General features: G+C 36.1%; 1 non-coding gene across 1 annotated transcript; it reads left to right on the top strand.

Annotated features, from left to right (window-relative positions):
- The first annotated feature begins 19,016 nt into the window (after positions 1-19,016).
- Positions 19,017-19,120, top strand: LOC123389098. Its single transcript, XR_006603637.1, has one exon. It is a non-coding gene; the product is annotated as a U6 spliceosomal RNA (small nuclear RNA).
- Positions 19,121-22,562: the final 3,442 nt, after the last annotated feature.

A 22,562-nucleotide genomic window follows, 5' to 3' on the forward strand; every position in this document is an offset into this window, starting at 1 on the left:
CTTTGACACTGTTCATTTCAACTCGAACTTAAAATACAGTAATTTGGGAACAGTCTCCGATATTCTGGCAGATAACATCAGAGTTTCCTCTACCATTTCAGAATGAATAAAATCTGTCATGCTAACTCACTTGCACAAGTTGAAAGAAAAAGAAAAGGAGGCTTTTAAATGGGAAACTTGTAAAAATGTGGGAAGTTTTCCTTGCTGAATAAACTTGAAAACCATTGTCTGACATTCATTTTCACAACCATGAAAAGCGAAACTCCCTTCTGACTTTTAAGGTAAATTAAATATAGGGTTATGAAGACAAGATGGAAAGATTAAAGACATTTTTTTTCTCATAAGACATATGTTCCCACTGAATAGTGTATGTGTTGTCAGAACCATTTCACACCTATATTTGCTAGAAAAAATCACCTAAATGGAAAAATACAGGGAAAAATAATCAAAAAGCATTTATAAACATCAATATCCTACTATTTAATGTATACTCTTTGATAATATTTTCATATTTTCTTAATTATTATTAAAGGATTAGGAAATACATAGTAGGAAATAGATCTTATAAAAAATAATTGCATTGGGGCGCCTGGGTGGCTCAGTGGGTTAAGCCGCTGCCTTCGGCTCAGGTCATGATCTCAGGGTCCTGGGATCGAGTCCCGCATCGGGCTCTCTACTCAGCAGGGAGCCTGCTTCCCTCTCTCTCTCTCTGCCTGCCTCTCCATCTACTTGTGATTTCTCTCTGTCAAATAAGTAAATAAAATCTTTAAAAAAAAAATTCTTTAAAAAAAAAATAATTGCATTAGTGGTTTCACAGATAGTTAGACTATCTAACACTTCCAGCACTAACGTCTTTTCTATACCAACACATCATCTATACTACAAGATATGCAGAATATGTAATTTAGAGTGTCTCCTAATCTTAGCCACAGTGTATGAAACAATAAAGTTTAAAACCACAGGGGTTGTGTCTAAACGTACAACTAGTATAGTTATCATGCCTGCATTTGCCAGTAAGTTTAATTGAGTAGTAAATTCATTCTTCCTGCCAAGACTTTTTATTATTTTTTGACTGAATTGAAAGAACGAACGGTCACTTGAAGGAAGAGGTCTTAAATCTAACTCACAGTAAAGGAGGAAATGAAATTTGTATGTTAAAAGATTGACTGTAAAATAAACAATAAAGCAGACAAAAAAGAAGGGCTATTAAAGGGACAACAGCATAATAGTGATACTCAATGGAAAAATTATTAAAGCTTTTTTTCCCCCAATGTTTAACTTAGTGAGGAAAGTGCTAAATATAAATTCAAGTAATTAGGGGTCTCCTTGGCCTTGCTATTAAATAGATTGTTACAGAATATATGAAGCAAACCTTAAAAAATTAAACATAGATTAACATTCTTTCATGTGACACATTGAATATGGAACAATAAGTACTTTGCTAAAGTATAAATTCCAGTGAATGTTATTTCTTAAATGCCATAGAGGACCCGAGATGCATTAACAAAATCCATTAGAGTTGCATATTTTCATAAGAAAAGAAAAATAGCATACTTGAAAATGACCATTTTGTAATTTTTTTCTTTTTTTTATCTTGTCAATTTTTATAATTGTGTAAACAAATTGCTTTTGAGTGAAGATGAAAAGTTAAAATTTCCTTTTTTAAATAATAAAGTTTAAGAGGAATATAAATATCAACAAAGAAAAATAAAATAGTTTAAAAACTAAAGACATGTTCTAAATTAAAAATTTAGTAGAGACTGAATAAAAGAATTACTCTTATTTAAATTACTGTTTAAGTTCAAAATGAATCTTTCCTCCTGTGAAGTCGGAACACTGAATTCTGTTTCCAGCAATGGAACTTAGAGTAACATCAATTTTTGCTTTATAGAAAGCAAACTCAGAATCTCATTGCCCTACAACAGCAACTTGTCTCCTTCCTTCTCTCCTTCCTTTGCTTCCTTTCTTCCTTTCCTTCTTTCTCTTTCCTTCCTTTTCTTTCTTTCTTTCTTTCATAGCTCACATTTCTTTGAGTTTCTGAGATTTAACCAATCTTAGCTGGAGTAAAAGGATTCAACTGGTCTGGCCTCCAGACTGCCGATGATTTCATATCCTCCCATACATCTTCTGAGACAAGCAGCTCCCTTGGTGCACTATTTTCATGGCCTTAAAGAAGCCCTGGAGGCAAGTGGAAACCTGGATGCTTTGTAACTTCTCAGTTGGAAACTACAATGCTGTGATTTACACATGTATCCTAAAGCAAGTCACATGGCACACCCAATTATCAATGGGGTAGACAAATATAATTTGACCTCAAAGAGACTCCTCACTAAAAATAACAGGTCAAAAGTTGTCCATGGAAAATATCCTGCTATATAGGGTAGTGAAGAATTAGGAGCAATAATTCAAATTACCGTGTACATACGTGATCTTTTTTTCTCTATAAAATAATTTCGGTGATATCTTGTTCACAAAATTGATGACCAGTCTCTTAAAACAAACAACTTTTGAACACAAATTGCTTATTGTTATGTGCCAAGAACTCTGCTAGGTGCTCAAGACACAAAATTGTGTGAAACACTGTCTAATTTTTTGGCTGAGGGAGACATATTCATTAGATTGGGCAGGCTATGCTAAGCTCAGGTAACAATGTTAGTAGATTCATGCAACAAATTTTACTTCTAGGATGCAGAGAGTGTATTTCAGGTTGGAGTTTGGTGTTTTTGTTTGTTTGTTTTGTTTTGTTTTTGTTTTTGTTTTTTGTGACTGGCCTCTAAGCAGTAGTCAAGTGAACCAGGTTACCAGCAAGTATCTTATAATACCATCTCTTAAGTGGCCTTCCTGGTTGTCACAATAGCAGAAGACAATGTGAAAGTTTGTGCAAGGAGTTTCATATCCAGGCTTGGGATTGACACACATCACTGTCCCCGCACTGACAAAACCAGTCACATGGCCATTATCTAATCATAAAATGTCAAACTAATTACAACAGTCTCAAATCATGGTATCCAGAAAAGATTTATTGGATATGTGTGCATTGAATGACATCATCCTCCTTCCTATTCACCAAATATAGGTCACTTTTCTTTCTACACTTAGAACACACTTTTCCTCCCTAAAAAGGGACAATCCAGAGTCCCATCCAATTATTGTATCCAGGTCAAAGTCCATGATCATTAGCCATGAATACCTCTATCCCTGGGATCCCAGTGACCAGTTTGATCTAGAAGTCTCAGTGGTCCTGCCTCTTGACCACAAAGTTATTTGATTGTAGACACATACACCCACACACAATGTGTGGAGTTGTGACTGGATAACCAGAATAAATACTTACATTTGAGAAGAGACTTTCCAGTCATTGCTCTATAGCAATTTTGAAACCCCACCTAACTAGCATTGTACAATCCTTCTATTTTAGAAATGCCAGGATTGGGGCACCTGGGTGGCTCAGTGGGTTAAGCCTCTGCCTTCGGCTCCAGTCATGATCTCAGAGTCCTGGGATCGAGCCCCATGTCGGACTCTCTGCTCGGAAGGGAGCCTGCTTCCTCCTGTCTCTCTGCCTGCCTCGTTGCCTACTTGTGATCTCTCTCTGCCAAATAAATAAATAAAACCTTTGGAGGGAAAAAAAGGTGCCAGGATTACTTTGAGTTTTGATAATCTCTGTATCTGTTCTACGGAGGAACTCTCTTGTCCATGTTTTTGTTTTTGTTTTTTGTTGTTTTGTTTTTCAGATTTTATTTATTTATTTGAACTAGATAAAACCTCCCACCCCTGCCCCTTCAAAACCCTCAGATTGTTTTTCAGAGTCCATAGTCTCTCATGGTTCAACTCCCTTTCCAATTTCCCTCAACTCCCTTCTCCTCTCTAACTCCCCATGTCCTCCATGCTATTAGTTATGCTCCAAAAATAAGTGAAACCAAGTGATAATTGACTCTCTCTGCTTGACTTATTTCACTCAGCATAATCTCTTCCAGTCCCGTCCATGTTGCTACAAAAGTTGGGTATTCATCCTTTCTGATGGAGGCATAATACTCCATAGTGCATATGGACCACATCTTCCTTATCCATTTGTCCGTTGAAGGACATCTTGGTTCTTTCCACAGTTTGGTGACTGTGGCCATTGCTGCTATAAACATTGGGGTACAGATGGCCCTTCATTTTACTACATCTGTATCTTTGGGGTAAATACCCAGTAGTACAATTGCAGGGTCTTAGGGAATTTCTGTTTTTAATTTCTTGAGGAATCTCCACACTGTTCTCCAAAGTGGCTGCACCAACTTGCATTCCCACCAGCAGTAAAAGAGGGTTTCCCTTTCTCCACATCCGTTCCAACACATGTTGTTTCCTGTCTTGCTAATTTTGGCCATTCTAACTGGTATAAGGTGCTATCTCAATGTGGTTTTAATTTGAAATCTCCCTGATGGCTAGTGATGGTGAACATTTCTCATGTGTCTGATAGCCATTTGTATGTCTTCATTGGAGAAGTGTCTGTTCATATCTTCTGGCCACTTTTTGATGTGATTATCTTTTTTGTGTGTGTTGAGTTTGAGGAGTTCTTTATAGATCCTGGATATCAACCTTTTGTCTGTACTGTCATTTGCAAATATCTTCTCCCATTCTGTGGGTTGGCTCTTTGTTCTGTTGACTGTTTCCTTTGCTGTGCAGAAGCTTTTGACCTTGATGAAGTCTCAAAAGTTCATTTTCGCTTTTGTTTCCTTTGCCTTTGGAGACATATCTTGAAAGAAGTTGCTGTGGCTGATATCGAAGAGGTTACTGCCTATGTTCTCCTCTAGGATCCTGATGGATTTCTGTCTCATGTTGAGGTCTTTTATCCATTTTGAGTTTATCTTTGTGTACAGTGTAAGAGAATGGTCAAGTTTCATTCTTCTACATATAGCTGTCCAGTTTTCCCAGCACCACTTATTGAAGAGACTGTCTTTTTTCCACTGTATATTTTTTCCTCTTTTGTCAAAGATTATTTGACCATAGAGTTGAGGGTCCATATCTGGGCTCTCTACCCTGTTCCACTGGTCCATGTGTCGGTTTTTATGCCAGTACCATGCTGTCTTGGTGATCACAGCTTTGTAGTAAAGCTTGAAATCAGGTAACATTATGCCCCCAGGTTTATTTTTGTTTTTCAACATTTCCTTAGTGAATCAGGGTCTCTTCTGATTCCATACAAATTTTAGGATTATTTGCTCCAGCTTTTTGAAAAATACCGGTGGAATGGCATTAAAAGTATAGATTGCTCTAGGCAGTATAGACATCTTAACAATATTTATTCTTCTGATCCAAGAGCATGGAATGGTCTTCCATCTTTTTGTGTCTTCTTCAATTTCTTTCATGAGTGTTCTGTAGTTCCTTGAGTACAGATCCTTTACCTCTTTGGTTAGGTTTATTCCCAGGTATCTTGTGGTTCTTTTTCTTATCCATTTAAATCTTATGTGTATCAGAGATTGTCTGACGATAGAAGCATGTAGGTTTCCTTCTAAAAATAACTTAAAAACTAAGCTGTTTCTCAGACTTTTAGCTATAGAGAACAAACTGATGGTTACCAGAGGGGCAATGATGAGGATTAAAGAGTGCACTTACCGTGATGAACATGGTTCATTATGATAGATTATAGAGTAATCTATAGAATTGTTGAATCACTATATCATACACCTGAAACTAGTATAATGCTCTATGTTAACTATATTGGAATTAAAATTTAGGGACTTAATTACAAACTAAGCTTGCATTATTAAATGTTACTACCTTCAATATAAGCGCTGTGATCATGATTAAAGTAAAAAAGATAGGAATTGGAAAGTTGTAGAACAACCCTTATACAAAGACAAAGACACCATTCTACCCACATTTCAATAGAGTCACTTATATGGCCTTACTTAACAGAATCACTGCATGTACAGATGGGAATTATGGTCTTTCCATAGATGCAGAAATATGAAATTAGTTTGTTGAGCATCTTGCCAATTTTACCACACACACACACACACACCTACAAAACTCTTATACCAAGTTTTTAGAGGTTGGTATCAGGATAAAAAAAAAAATCAATATGTGCTGCAAAATACTGCACACATTTTACCAATTTTATTAAGCTGTGCATGGTTTTTGATAATTGATTATGCATATTCATTTCAGAAATATTGGCACATACCAGACTAATCCAGTTTTTATACAAAATTAGATAAATGACTTATATAGCCCATATAATCCTATGTCATTTGATTTTAAGGTATCCTACTGGGTAGAAATAGTCATATTTAGTAGATAGTGTATGACTCATGGGTCAATCTGATGGGCATTACTAGTGTCCAGATCAGAATTATAAGAACAATGGCTCAAATCCTCTTTTCATCTAAATCGAAATAAATATAATCTCTAATGGCTATTATTTCTTAGTAGAAGGAATTAAAATCAAGAAGAAAAATAAAATATCCTAGCTATCAATATGATAAAGCCATATTATTTTCATTGAATATTCATTTTGCACTATTTAGTATAAACTGTAATGTGCAAGGTCAAATTATGATATAACCAATCACTGTAATACCTTACATGTAAACAAAACACTATAATTACTGTGACAGGGAAAGCAAAATTAACTAGTTTCAAGTGTTCATGTGAATAACCTGGAATCAGAAATTCTTTAGGCACTATATTCAAGAGTGTGTATTCATTTATTCCTTATTTTTCTATTTATTCAAGAACACTGAATGAGTTCTCATGAATACTAAGCATTCTTTCAGACACACATTTTATTGGGACATTTTCCTACAGAATACCAGAGAAAAAAGAATGAGAACCGAGGTGTAGGGTACATTTCTTGGATCATGGATTTTTTTTTTAACTTTTATATTTACCATGAACAGAAGATATCCTCAGTGGAATGTAAGGTAAAATCACTGAGTCAGGAGTCAGAACTGTCTTTCACACCTTGACTCCATCATTTACTAGCCCTATTACCCAGGATAAGTCACATAATCTCTCATAATTACTGGTTGGTGACTGGGTTTGAAGAGGAGGAAATAATAATTCCTCTTTTGATATCACATGGTGGTTCTAAGGACCAAATGAGACAATGTATGTAAAAGTAGTTTGAAACTAAGCTGCTATACAGTTTTAAGGTGTTATTATTGTTTCTGAAATCACTTTAATGGGTTCTATTTCAGGTATGGCTTTTTTCTCCTCTTATTATTATCATTTTGTTTTAATACTTGCACTTTAGGCCACAAGATAGCTATATTCCTTACCGTTTCTCTTTTCATTCTTTCTATATCTCCTGGTGCATTACTCCAATAAAGATATCTTTTTCCAAAATGTAAAATTCATTTGAAATCCTGATTGAGGGAAGACAGGCAATATAATAAAAATGTATAAAAAATGTATATCTAAAGATCAGGATGAAAGATATGAGTGATTTGTACTACATCTTGTCATCAAAAGTACTGAACACTGGGGAATGTATAAGACATGCGCAAGAATCAATATTAAAACCATACTTACTACAGTTTAAGAGGGCAATAGTGATATTCAGCATTGCATTTTACATTTTGCTAATGGATTAGAAAGGCAACTGTCATTTTGATCTCCTTAGCAACAAAATCCACTTTATTCTGCAAAGCTGTAAATAAAAGAATGTCATAGTATTCATATACTTCTCGGGTAGATTGAAAAGCATGCAATATGACTGAAAAAGTCATTTTTCCCTATGTTTCCTATATTCTTGCTATTATTATTTTTTTGGTAAGAAATTATAAGTTCAACTTAACTTGGTCTATAAAATTAATAATGATGATAATCATGGACTTTTTCTGAGTTTTTCTATAATTGACTAGTAGATAATTACTGAATCATAATAAGAGATAACTTATGTTGGTGTGATTGATTTCAAAATCATTCAGTAGCTGAACTTTATCATGTTAACATAAATACAACATGAATGTATATGGAAGTAATAAAAATAGAGCACCTGATAAAAATAAATATCTCCTTATGGACCCTAAGTTTAAATGTCTTTTTAAAGTTTTTAAATTATTTTTATTTATGTGGGTTTAGTGGAAACTAAGTCTTAAAGAATATATCTGAAAATCACTACCCTTTGTTATATCTAATAGAAGTGTTATAGCTGATTATTTTTATTTTTGCTCATCTTTTAAAATATTTTCCTGTTATAAAAGTGCATCAAAAGGGTGTGGCATACATAGATACCATTATAATTTATTCTACATCTATTGATTTTTATCTATATGGCAAAGAAATTCCACTAGCAATATTTTATTGATAAAATGAAAATTATCACTCTTAATATTTCAAATTTACATCATATCTCTCAAAGCTATGATGCTGTTTCCTGATTACCTTTAATTATCTGATACCTGTGAAAGGTTATGAAAATTGGTATGGCTCAATATAACCATCATGAGTAGGAAGTTGACATTCAAAGTTCTTTTCTAGTTCATACTGGCCACCATTGTCATACTTGAAAGACAGTTCTTATATGAAGAGAGGTGAAAGGCCCAGCAGAAATGTTGCATGACTGTACTTTTGTTAACAGTTAAATGACAGGTACAGCAGTAGCAGCCACATTTAAATCAATCATACTAAATCTAACACACTTTCTTCTGGGTGTGAGAGGAAAAAGTACTAAAAATCTGAGATAAAATGAAGTAAAAATATCAGATGCTTTGACTATAACACACACACACATACACACACAGGAGATAGAATGAATTATCTACAAAGGGATGATGATTTTCCTTTCTTAAATTATTCTGCCTTATTCTTTTTAGATCCCACTGATTTCAAGTCTAACAGCATCCCTCTCCTTTTCTTGGTCTGCATAGAGAAATATAACTAGTTATTACAGACCATGCTCTGGTTCTTATAAGTAGAGTCTTTTGTTATGAACCTAAAAACTGCTGCTTCTATCTCCCTCACTTACTTTTCACTGTTCTTGTGTAAACCTCAAAGCAGTACAGTGAATTAACAACCAAAATCTGGAGACATCACCCCCATTTATCCTGCATCTTGATTGACAGGATAATTTTCAGGAAGGACTTTGCTAGTCAGCTGCAAAGGCTTAGAACCCCAGGTGGAAGCCTACTCTGCAGGCTGAGATCTACGTTGACTTCAAGCCAATTACTCAACATCCCAAAGCCTGAGGTGGAAATCAAAGACATGAATAAAAACCCTTTAGGATTACTAATAAGATTAGAGACAATGTTTATAAAGTCTTTCACCTAAAAAATATAATAATCTTCCACTTAATGCCTAGCACACATGGGGCATTCAGTGAAAAATGGCTACTATTCCTTAAAACAACATACATGTACTAAAGACCCAAGTTTTGATGATGATACTTAAAAACTTTAAATATTTTTAGGCTTAGGAAAAGTAAAAACATCATTTTATGTTTAAGTGCCTCTAGAGCTCTAGACACTTTGTAGAGCCGAATTAGAGGCTGTCCTTGACTTTCTGCTTACTGAAGTACTTGCTATTTGCTATTGATTTCACAAGTATGGCACAAGCCCCTGGAAAGAAGAGTGTAGGTAACAATGGTTTAAAAATAAAATATAAGGTAAAATTGCTTTTGAAATTTTTGTTTGTTTGGGTGTTAGCTCACAAAATAGGTCAAAGATTTTTTGTAAGACATTTTCAAACTTCTCTAAGAGAGATGGGACAATTAGAAGAGTGTAGCGTGCCTGTCCATCCATAAATTGTAGGGTGAAGACCCACCTAGTTATCGAACTACTAAATGTAGTACCAGGCATTGTTCTAAAGCTTTCATATACAATTATTTTATTTTATTTTTATGATTCCCTGGATTTTGTTTTCCTGCATTTTTAGCATTGGGTCCTGAAGATGGTAGAAAAAAATTATGTAAGGATATAATCCTAATTCTCTACTTCTTCCTTGTCAAATATCACAAGCTGGAATTTCTAAAATTATTTTGACATTAATCCTTTTAGCCCTTTCACCTAATAAGTCATCAAATCCTGTAGAAATCTTCTCGAAATCATTCTTACTATAATTGCCATTCTTCTAGTTATTTTTTTTCTTTTCTTTCAGTGTGGCCTACCTTAAAAGCTGTCAGTCTGACTCTCCATCACAAAGTCTCTCTGCCTTCAATTCTTTCCACACAGTTATTACAATTACCTCCTTAGAAAGATATGCATATGTCACTCCTCTGCTTTGAAGCCTCTACTAACTCCTTAGCTAGCTTCTGTGACTCTTCACAGTAAGAGTCTTCCTGCACCTTGAACCTCAATGATAGCCACCCCTCACATTACCTCACTCCCTCATGCCTTAATCCAACCATATAAATAGACTCCATATGTTTTCTGCTGCTATAGCAAACCTTTACCCGTTATACGCAATGTCGTGTCATGTCATTACTGTTTGTTTGGACTGTTCTCAAAGTGACTTACAGACTTTCCCTGATCTAACCCTATTGTAGGTTTGATTCTTTGTCACTCCATGACTGAGAATTCTTTGTAGGAGACTTACTGGGGATGCCTTCAGCAACAATCCATGTAAGAAATAAAGAAGCATTGGTCAGGTTGAACGTGATACAGTTGCAACAGAATCCTCCACCTATCCAACTGGGTGATCTACAGCCAGGAAAAACATTCAAAGATGTCTTTACAGGAGGAAAGGAAAAGAGATCGTAGAACAGTATTGAATAAGGGAAAGAAGCATAACCTTGGACAAAGTGGATCTCTTTAGTTGAGATCAATTCCTGAAGAAGGATTTCATAGAGATCTATTGCAGCCTGACAGCAAGGGAAATGAAGGCTTCAGATATAAAAGTTTTGGGTGGTATATCCCAGCACCCACTGTAGCCCCATAGCAGGATTAGTTCATTCCACTGCGTGTCCCAAAATATTTGTTAGAAGCCCCTCTCCTAGCACAAGCCACTGTGCTCCAGTCTTATCTGACTCCCTTATCATGCTTTGAGCTCTCCTGTGACTGTCTTTATATCTTCAGGAGCCATCCAGTTTGCAGTACAGTAAATGAATACATAGAACAAAACTTGGATTCACAACAGAATTAAATAAAATCCTACACCTGGAATAACAATACCTGATTCTCTATGCTGCCTTGTAAAATGTGTATAACTCATGCTATTGCAAAACAGGAGCTTTAATTAGCATTGCTGTTTGGTTAAATTGGCTTTCAAGGAGGTAGAGAGAGCATGCTGAGAAGAGGTTTAGTTTGTAAAGAAATCTCTGCAATGGAAAAAGCCTCTTCAGAGGCACAATGAATTACCATCAATTAGAAGTCAAAAAGAGGAAGACCTGAAAAAAAAAAAAATAAAATAAAATAAAACAAAACCAAAAGCAACAAAAAACACATATTTAAGGAAACCAGGGATTCTTAATTTGAAGACTGAAGGGGGAAAACTGGAATAAGCTATGGACCAGAGGATAAATAATTGAAAAAATATTTGGAATCTACAGAGCTCATGGTTACAAATCAAACACTGTTGCAAAACCACTGCTGTGAAGGAAATAAATAGCTACTTGAGTGATTATTTTGGTAAAATGTAGTGATGTTTCAGGTAAAATATATTGATGTTTCAGTTGGTATACAGACTGTCATGCCTCCCTGGGAGGGGGAGGGATGTTAGTGGCACACCCTTCACACACTTGACACATCCTAGGCTAACAATAAATGTTTGTTTGCCATCTCTTTCCTGTAAAGGTAAAGGTTTCAGGTCAGGCTTACCATTCATTTCAAACACTTCCCAAAACCCACAGAATTATGACATTCAGGGAATCCTCTGTTGGCCAAATGGTGTCTCTCTCAAGAGGCCAATGTCACATACGTGACTTAGCCTGAGACTTCAGGAAATGAATAAACTATCTCTTGTCTTTTCCTATCTGGGTAGATATCTTGTTCCTTTCTTTTTGCTTCTTTCTGTCATCACAGGAAGTATAGAGCTAACGTGGTCATTTTATAGGAACTTAATATATGAAGCTTTTCTTACTATATGTGTTACCATTCAATTCCTCAAACAGTATTCAGTATCTATATCTTGTAAAGTGGTGCCCTAAAAATAGGCTAGAAAAAGATGAATAAAACATAGGAATGTTGAAAAAGAAGACGAACCACTAGCAGTAACTGGTGGAAGTATGAAGTATATGTATGGTGGAAGTGCAATTAATGTGTCTTGAGAACAAGTAGGTGGGAGTGATTGTTTTTGACCTAAGGGAGATCAGAAGGTATGGCACTTTTCAGACCTTTTAGCGTCCTAATCATTAGTTAATTGGCTCCTGCATTTAAATTTGTGTTGTTGGCTCTGGATGTGTTTCCTGGTAATTAATAAGCACTTTCCCAGTTAATTTTATATATCTTCCATCTGTGCCTCTTGGATGTAGGAAAGTTATTTTAGTATGTATATACACGAGTCTCAGGAATGCCAGTTTTGTAATGAGCAAAAGTTGATTGAAAGGAGATGGAAAAGTGTGATGTATCTCAGTATCAAGTGTGGTTTGGAGTCCAGCAATGAGAAATATGGTGGGAAATAATGGGGAAAAGCAAGAAAAGTTGCAAGAATGATTTTGAGGAAGTTGTTGGAAAGAAACTTTATGAAAATAAGTTTGAGTTAAAATCTCAATCATGATAGAACCAGTATGATATAGCAACTAGAATGACAGGTTCTAGGACAATGACTATCCGAGACTGTTTCAAGATGTCTGTAGCATAGCAACAGGAAAAAATGGTTAGATTTGGTGCCAAAATTCAATCTGAATTTGGTGATTGCCCCTAGAAACTGACTGCGAACTGAAGGTTAAGAGAAGCTTAGCTGACCTGAAGATAAAGTAGTTTGAAACTGAGAAGTCAAAAAACAGGTGTTTCTCAATGTTGCTGAATGACTCAGGTTACATTCAGCTGTGCAAAGAAATGTAGATTCCGTACTTTTTCTATAACTACCCCACATATCTCACCCCATCCAATGGCTAGGTATCAGGAAAGGAAAATGAAGCTTACTTTTATTTGCTAGTCTACAATTTTGCATCAGAAAATATCTTTCTAGGTGACTCAAGTGCATCAATCTTCTCGTATTCCCTAAGATATCATCTGGGGACATAAGAGTATAGTCATGCTTATGACATGATTTTGTGACACTGGGGAAAGTGTCAAATGTATCTGTATCTTCAGTATGTTGAAGTGTAGTTTACCTGAGCTGCTGTTTTGCTCAATTCTGTTGACAATAGCTGCTGATTTCTGCAACAAATGATTTCTTTTTTTCTTTTTTTCCTTAGTGTCTAGGGATCCTCCAGGTTGAATTGACCTTTCTAATTTTTATTGCTTTTCCCATCTGGGCCATGGTCTAATGGTAGCATCTACTATGAAATTACCTTGCCCTTAATGATATTGCCGTCTGATCCTCTGAGTGTTAGTGACACACAGAAACAGGGAAGTGTTTGGGAATATAATAAAGGCCTTCTTTTTGCCTGACACCACTGTTCCACCTCCCATTTAAGTGAAGGTCTCCAATATTAGCTCAGGGGCACTCAGGACAAGAGTCTCTTCCCTGCATCCCAAATCATTGGCTGGGAAAATCCCACACAGAACTGGCCTCAAACTCAACCCAAATCTTTACTCTCCAACCTCTACATACCTTGCAATTTGCAATTCGGGCTGAAAAATAAGGGCATATAGATGTTCTGATCTATACCTCTTCAGTCTCCTTGTATCTCTACTTTTTTCTTCTAAAATCTTGTGAAAATAGAAGTGATGAGATTTTCATCTATTTCTGTTACTTCTTTTCCTACAACTTCTACTACATCAAACTCTATCATTTAAGCACTCAAACCCAGAAAATAATATTTGCAATGGAAGCATGGAAAGGCAGTCCTTTCTTTAATGGCAATGCCTAGTTTTAAATCCATAAACTTCAACCTTTTATTTTAAATATCAGTTTTTAGGGGTGCCTGGGTGGCTCAGTGAGTTAAAGCCTCTGCCTTTGGCTCAGGTCATAATCCCAGGGTCCTGGGATCAGGCTCTCTGCTCGGCGGGGAGCCTACTTCCTCCTCTCTTTCTGCCTGCCTCTCAGCCTGCTTGTGATCTCTGTCTGTCAAATAAATAAATAAAATCTTTAAAATAAATAAATAAGTATCAGTTTATAAACATTACCTCTCTTTTCTTTGTATTCCTTCTGAACGACATTGATATTGTTAAAAAAAGTTTCATGGGAGGTGCTCTGAAGGCATGGAGAGAGTCTCACAAATTTTTGAGATATGCTTCCTACTCCAATATAAAATCAACCAGATCCATTTTATTTTAAAATGTATTTAAAAAGAGATCAAAGAAGTTAAAGTAAAAGCCACACTACACAAGATGTAAGATTAGGAGCTAGGATTTTTTAATTAAATGTATTCTGTTTAGTGACACTGGTTTTGTTTTGAAAATGGAAGTTTTTTAACACCTTCAGGTTATATCCTAATGGCATCTTAGCAAGTACATAACTGTATTAACAACAATTTAAAACAATGTTTACTGTCTGTTATTTAAGGATGAGGTATTATTTTGTGACTTAAATATACAATAGTTTGAAGAGACTACTCTGAGGGAAAAAGTATATAAATTTGCAATACAAATAAGAAAATGCCACATTGAAAATAGAGCTATGATTGATACAAGATTGACAGAGAAAACAAAATAAAGAGCCTACGTCTAGTTATAGTGTTCTATAGTGTAAATAGAGCAGGCATTAAAATGACTAGAAAAGCAAGATAGAATGCTAACCATTTTTTACTAGACCCTGTATCAGAATGACTGATTGAAATGCCATGTTTTTCCTTCTCTTTCATCTCTTCTTCAATGAAATTTATTTGCCCAAAACTGACCATATAGAATGTGTTTTGAAATTTTTCTCTCTATAGGTTCAGGGAGCACGGATTCCCCCAGTGTGAATATCACAGAAAAGCATGTCCTTCGCCTTCTTGACTTAAGTGCAGATTTATTAGCAAGAGGATCCACTTACCTTTGGGTAGTTATGACATAACAAACCATATTTGAATTATGCAGGATACATTTAAAAATAAACTTTCTGTTTTATAATAGTTTTAGATACGGAAAAGTTGTAGAGATAGTGCAGAGAGTTCCTATATACCCACACCTAATGTCTCCTGAGTTAATATTCTCTATAACAACAGTTATATTTGTTACAACTAATGAACCAAAATATATAAGTAATGAACCAATATACATTTTATTATAGATCACAGAACACTAAATCAAAGTAGTATGAGTGTATTAATAGTAATGGAGGTGATCATTGAATGGTCTGAGGATAATGCAAGTTTTGGGAGTACTTGGAACTAGGCTTTAAACATTGTCATAAAAATCAACCCCTCATTTTTTTTTCCTTTTTGCCATAATTTCATTCTGCATTCACTTCATTAGCATCATTCAGACAAAAATTCCCAACATAGAGGAAGTATGAGCATAGGAGCTTCAAGCTCACATTTACATTCTCAGTAATCTTGATACTCATGTCTCCCACAAATATTGAGATGGTCTTCATTGGACTGCTTCAGGTCATGGGATCCTTTCTGAGTCAGTCACTATGAGACTACACTTGGTCTCAGCCAAGAGGCGGAGAAGTGATAGGCAATCACCATGAGAAATTGAACATGTGGATTGGCCAGACCAGCATCACATCCACCCCTGGATCCAAGAATTAGGTTAGCTTTACTAAATAACTTAACCCAGTGATGGGACAGATGTTTCTCAAGAGTAAATTAAGTTTCTGATAGGAGAAGAATACATACTGCATATCAAGAAGGCAAAACCATCTGATCTCTACTACAATGTGCATATGAGTAGGTGTCTTAACCTTGAAAGAGTTTCCAGACATACTAGTCTACAATCATATTTACTATAAATTGAATCTAGGAAAAGTTATGGTTGGGTTTTTCTACTTCTATGGAAATGGTAAAAGAAAGGAAAAGATGTTCTTTTCCTTTATATCAGTTATCTTCAAGCTGATTATCTCTGTTTTTAAGTAAAAATGAGAAACCAATTCAGGCCCAGAATTTAATGACTATTTCCCTCACTGCTTAATGTCATAAAATAACCCAAATTCCTCTAGCAAATATTTTTCTGATACTCTATATGCACAGTGTTTTACAAAACGATTAAATAATAACTAGAGATAGTTCAAATTTTCATTTAGGTTGCCAGAATTTTCCTTCACCGAAATGGCAACAATGGTTAACAATGTATGGTTTAAGAACTGTAAAAAATATTTACAAATAAGATATCTTATAATTCAAAGAGCAACCAGTTAAGATCCTGCAATTATCAGTTCCATGTTAAAGAGGAAACAATGGAGTCAAAGGGACAAAGTAAAAAATCACAAAGTTAGTTAAGTAGTCTTATCAGATGACATTTAAATGTCCCTTCCTATCTTCTTTGGGTAATTTTGCAGCCTCAGGCACAGCCATCGAAATCCCCTTTGTGTGGATTCTGGCCAAATTCAAAAGGCTACAACATTACTGTTCTTCTCCTTATCGAGCCTATGTACAATTTTTGCCCTTTCCCCAGACTTCCTGTTAATGTTAAGGCATAAGACTCCATGGGTGCATCCAGTGCCTACATCAAAGCAAGCTAGAAGTTGGAAGAAATTATAAAACACTGAAGGTAAAACTTTGACCAACAGGAGATTACAGCAAGAAGAGAATAAATTCTTCTCCATTCCTTTCCATGCATACCCTGTCCTGAGAAACAGTCATTAATAAGACCTCTAGGGAGATAGTCCCATGAGAATAAAGCAATCAATCAATCATACCGAATACTACACAGTGGTTAGTTAGGGATTGCACCCCTGTATCAGCTCTCCATTTTTGCCTGTCTCAATCTCCTTCGCTCTCATCCCTGTTCCCAAAACTTCTTGGAGAAGGCATTAATGCATAAGTCTTTGCTTCAGGCTCTGTTTCTAAGAAACAGTTTAAGACAGCTGATATCAGCAATGGCCCTAGAAAGTGGACCCTTAGGATAATTTTTTAAAGCTGCGTTACTGACCAGTTTTATTTGCAATACGGATACCTTTGCTAGTGTTACAGGGGCTGATGATTACCTCTGGCATAGCATGACATCACAATTACTAAGGCTTTCCCTTGTGGTTAATTGGGATAAGGTGCAGGTGGAAGATAAGACCTTAAGATATGCAGTGGTGGTCTGCTTATATGGTGTGGGACAATGATAATTATAGGGACTGCAGACTGGGCTGTCTTTTGTTAATGATACTGGAATCTTTGAAAGAGAAAATTATAGGCTTAGAGCAGTCAATTGACAACTTGAGGCACTCTGAAAGCCACAGACCCTGTATGGCTTCATTTATGCAGAGCCTCAACATCTATGGGTACAGGGCACTTTGCAGAAAATCAGACCCAAGATTTAATTTTAAATGTGAAAGAAATACAAAGGAAACCAAATATGTTGCCTTGAGAGATCTCATCTATTTAGTTTAAGATTGTAGTTGCAAAAGAGCAAGATTTTGAAAATGGAGATGGAGGCTTTTTTTGGACAGAACTGAGATCTTTAAACAGTTTGTCCCCCTTGAAAGAAGAGAGCAGTTTTTCTAGCATGGAGCACATATGAAGGCCTCAGACACAGATGCCTCTCAAAAAACTGCTTGTTAAGTTTGGTATGGGTAAACTTCCCTGGGAAATGGCCTCTGAGATGGAGATTTGCATGCAAGCTTTTACTAAAGAGCACTCTTGGAAATATCACTTGGGTCACTGGGGAGGAGAACAGGATTGGGCAAAGGGAAAAACCATACCTCAGTTCTGAATACAGAATTGGGAAGCACATCACAACAAACACAATAATATGGGAGAATTTATTGAATTTAAGCCATTCATTCCTAAAATTAGAGTCAATGCATGAATTAGAGGCAATCTCTCAGAATCTGCTGAGGTGATTTTTTGAAGCCTGGACAAGTCTTAGCCTATAGGAAATGGAGTGGAATGTCAGTACTTCCTTGCCAAAATATGAAGGTAAAAAGAAATACTTAAAGAAATAGAGATGTTAGGATGGATTGTGATATAAACTTGAGAATGTACCATCAAATTATTTTCCCATAGTATTCCAAGAGGCCATTTCCTTCACTGGGGTAATGCAATATGGAAACATTGCTAGGGCATGAAGGAGAAACCAACTTAATGTTTCCTGTTCTCTGTAGGATTGAATGGCAGTGGAAGGTGATGCCATGAAAATGTGTTCTCCAGGGTAAGGAGGAGTAATTAGATTTTGAAATGGAAAAGTATAGGTGGAAGCACTTAATGTTCAGAGGCAAGATAGATTTAATTACTCTAATAGCTAACATGGCTATAATGGAAATCAGGGTGTCTTGATATGCATATCTATGGTGATAGCAAATAGATCATAATGTCCTCAAGAAAAGATAGATAAGTGGAGTAGAGTGTTTCTTGACCTATATAACAAAAAATAAATAGATAAGTTGATAGCTTTTGAATTGATAACTGGGGTTATCCATCAAAATGGAAAGTTGTGCTTCCTCACAAAAATTCCAGACTTATCTTAGTTCACAGACCAAAAAGCCATTGGTTGAAGGGAAATCCAGGTCTCTCTGAGAGTGAACTCAGCCATATTACTGCAAGTAAATTAGATAAATACTTCCCTGATCTTTTTCAAAATGGACTTGTGGCGAATACTGGTATAACTGTATAGTTGGAAACAGGAATTAAGGATTGATAAACAAAGATTCTGAACCGAGACTGATAATGTAGGAACTGATATAGAATAGAGGCCTTGGATGCCTGATGATAGGTAGAGTTTTACCCCAAGACTGTGTCACAATGCAATGTATCTAATGTGTCCATACAACTAACACACAGTTATTTCTCTGGTCCCCAGGTGGATAATTGAATACTGATATACTCAACACCTGACAGAATCCTCACATATACCTATGATCTGTGGAGTAAGAACAATTTTGGTAGGAAAAAAAAAAATCAACAAACAACCCACCCTGTACTTGCTTCTGCAGCACATATATTAATATTGGAATGATGCAGAGATTAGCACACACCCTACTCAAGAATGACACGCAAACTCCTGAAGAGTTCCATATTAAAAAACAAGCAAAAATCCCCATAAAACCCAACTAGAAGCTCTCCTCTATCCTGAAGAATATATAAAAGCAATACCACATTGCAGGAATTACAATGATAAGCATCACCATCAAATACTTAAGGAAAACAGGAGAAGTGTTTCCTATGATATTCACATGTAATTCATCTGCTAAGCTGTTAGAAAAAAGTCAGTAAGAAAAGAAAAACTGATCCCACGGGCACCTGGGTGACATAAGTATCTGCCTTTGGCTCAGGTCTCAATCCTGGGATCCTAGGTTGGAGCCCCCTAATGGGTTCTCTGCTCAGCGAGAAGCCTGCCTCTCCTTCTGCGCCTCCTCTTTCTTGTGCTGACTCTTCCGTGCTCTCTCTCTCTCTCAAATACATAAGTAATAAAAATCTTTTTTTTAATTGATCCTAACTGATAGATGGCTATAGAATGACTACTTTAAAAAAAAAAAAGAATGACTACTTTACACTTACCTATGATATAGTCCCAAGTGCAATCGCATGCTTAATATGTTATATTTACTGATGCAATACTACATTCCCCTGGCACTTAACACACATGAATTTATTTGGAAATTACATTCCTCTTGATTCCAACAGAAAGGAGGACCAGAACTAGTTTGCCATCACATAATAGGAATAGCACAATGGGGACAGCATTCACTCGTTGTCAGAGGGCTATGTTAAATAATTCTCATGCTCATGATATGTTCTGCAAGAACACTGATCCTATTATTCTGCAAAACATCATGCCAGGTTTCTATAATTATGTATGGCGCTAATGGGACACAATAATCAGAAACTACCAAGTGTTCTATAAGCCCTAGGAAGATATCAGGATGTCGGAGAGTGAAGAAAAATTCTGTTCAAGATGTAGAAGCCTTCCATATCAGGGAACACTTTAGGGGTTCAAGTCAACTAGAGCATATCAGAACATTTTTTTTTCTAAGATGAATACAAATTTAATGTATTTCTTACTTAGAGTACTTGATGAGGTTCTTTGGATTTTTTGAGGCAGCATATAACATTCCTTAAAATACTGTTATGATCCATTTATTGAATGACTCATAAAATGACACTTTTTAGCAGGACTTACAGCAAGAAAGTATTCTGCAAAGTCAAGACTGTGGTGCAAGCTGCTCTATCACTCAAAATATGTGACTCAGAAGATCTGATAGTGCTAGAGATATCTATGGTATATTTAAAATGCTATATTGAATCTCTGGCAAGCCCCCAGAAGAAAAAATGACGTGTAGAATCATAGACTGTAGAGGAAAGTCAAGCTTTCTATAGCCGACAATTTAATTTTCATTGAAAAAAGTAACGTCTAGTATTCTACTAGGTCCAAGTGTGGAAAGATCCTGACCACAGGATGCCAGATATCCATGTAACCACACTTCCTCTTCCTAACTTATGTATTATTAGACTTGCTGAGTTAAAATTTGGGAGTGTAAAGCAGTAACCCATCATACAATACAAATGGTATATGGGATTTAATCTCAGCAGATCTAGAAAGCATGAGAAAAACAGATGAACACATGGCCAGAACTCCCATATCATTAACCTCAATTGCATTGACATTCTCCTTCAAGGTCATATCTGTGGCCTTTTATCAACAAATAAAATTAGGACTGCTTCACAGATGAACTGGCTTAAAGGAGATGATGCCCCTAAATGAAACTTTATGACTCATTGAAAATGTACCTCAACTCCAGGAAAAGAAGTGAGGACATCCTACAAATATGGAGGCACCATGCTGTATTCAGTAGCTGCATACTAGGGAAAGCATCAGTAGAGGACTGGTCCGACAGACACTTCTCAGTTGCTACTGGAGATTATCTCAACCTCCCTATCTCTGCCAACCTTGACTCTTGGCAGCCGACTAAGCCACTATTCTGATAACCTACAGTGTGTCGACTTCAGCAGCCTTCATCAGGTGTAATCCAATTGTGTCTTATCCCATGGATATTCTGAAATCTCCTCCTCTGGCACTCTCCTCTTCCTGGAAGAATGAGATGTAGGTATATTCAGGGCCACCACAAGTGCATCCAAGAAATCACAATCAGGTAGGTGAAATTTGGTCCTTAAAAGATGGGAGCCAGAAGATAAATTCTACTCCAAACCTGAAAATAAATGTCCTGATCAAAGTTTATCTTTTGGATGATTATATCATAAGTTTGAATCATCTTGACATTAAGTGATGGCTAGATTAGTAAACCATTCTTATATTTGTTCTCCCCCTTTTAGGTCTCATTTCCCTCACTTCTGTTTTTGAGTGACGTAGTGGATGGAGCTGAAAAATTTGTTTCAGGTTCTGCTATGTGACCAATTCAGCTAAAATAGAAAAGACAAGAGTTGAGACCAGGCAGCCAGACCCTTATTTGGTTCTTAACTACTACTATCTGGGAATACTTCCAAGGTCAATAGCCTCCCCTCCATTTGCTCTTGTGTTCTGTGCTTAAATAGTCTAAGTAAGTATACTGTTCTATATTTCTCCTAAGCTTTGTATATTTTTCTTAAGAATTAGTATGTCTTTGAGAAATTATAGTCTTTGAGATTAGGTTGTCATTTGCTGATTAAATGTTACTCATCAATTCTCTGTGGTAATTTTATTATGTACAGTATGACCTATTAAGAATTAAACTGAAACTACCATATACATTCAATTTAAGATTAATTGTTACTATGGTGCCTCAGCAAGGCATGCAAACTTAGTTCATTGTTAGTTATGGTGCTAAAATATCCCTTAGGCTGACATTGTAAAATATCTCCATTTTAAAAAATAAATAAATAAACATAGTTTCTAAAGAGGACAAAGTTTCTTTATTCTTTTTATTTTCAGCTTAACAGTATTCATCGTGTTTGCAGCACACCAAATGCTCCATGCAATTCGTGTCCTCCCTAATTCCCACCACCTTTTTCCCCCAGCCTCCCACACCCCCCCCCTTCAAGACTCTCAAGTAGTTTTTCAAAGTCCATAGTCCCTCATGGTTCACCTCCCCTTCCAATTTCCAACAACTCCCTTCTCCTCTTCATCTCTCCATGTCCTCCATGTTATTTGTTATGCTCCACAAATAAGTGAAACGATATAATAACTGACTCTCTCTGCTTGACTTATTTCACACAGCATAATCTCTTCCAGTCCCATCCATGTTGCTACAAAAGGTGGGTATTCATCCTTTCTGATAGAGGCATAATACTCCATAGTGTATATGGACCACATCTTCCTTATCCATTCGTCCGTTGAAGGGCATCTTGGTTCTTTCCACAGTTTGGTGACCGTAGCCATTGCTGCTATAAACATTGGGGTACAGATGGCCCTTCATTTCACTACATCTGTATCTTGGGGTAAATACACAGTAGTGCAATTACAAGGTCATAGGGAAGCTCTATTTTTAATTTCTTGAGGAATCTCCACACTGTTCTCCAAAGTGGCTGC

The sequence above is a fragment of the Mustela putorius genome, unplaced genomic scaffold (genome assembly GCF_011764305.1).
Source record: "Mustela putorius furo isolate JIRA1106 unplaced genomic scaffold, ASM1176430v1.1 tig00003944_pilon_pilon_pilon, whole genome shotgun sequence".
In the NCBI taxonomy this organism is placed as follows: Eukaryota; Metazoa; Chordata; class Mammalia; order Carnivora; family Mustelidae; genus Mustela; species Mustela putorius.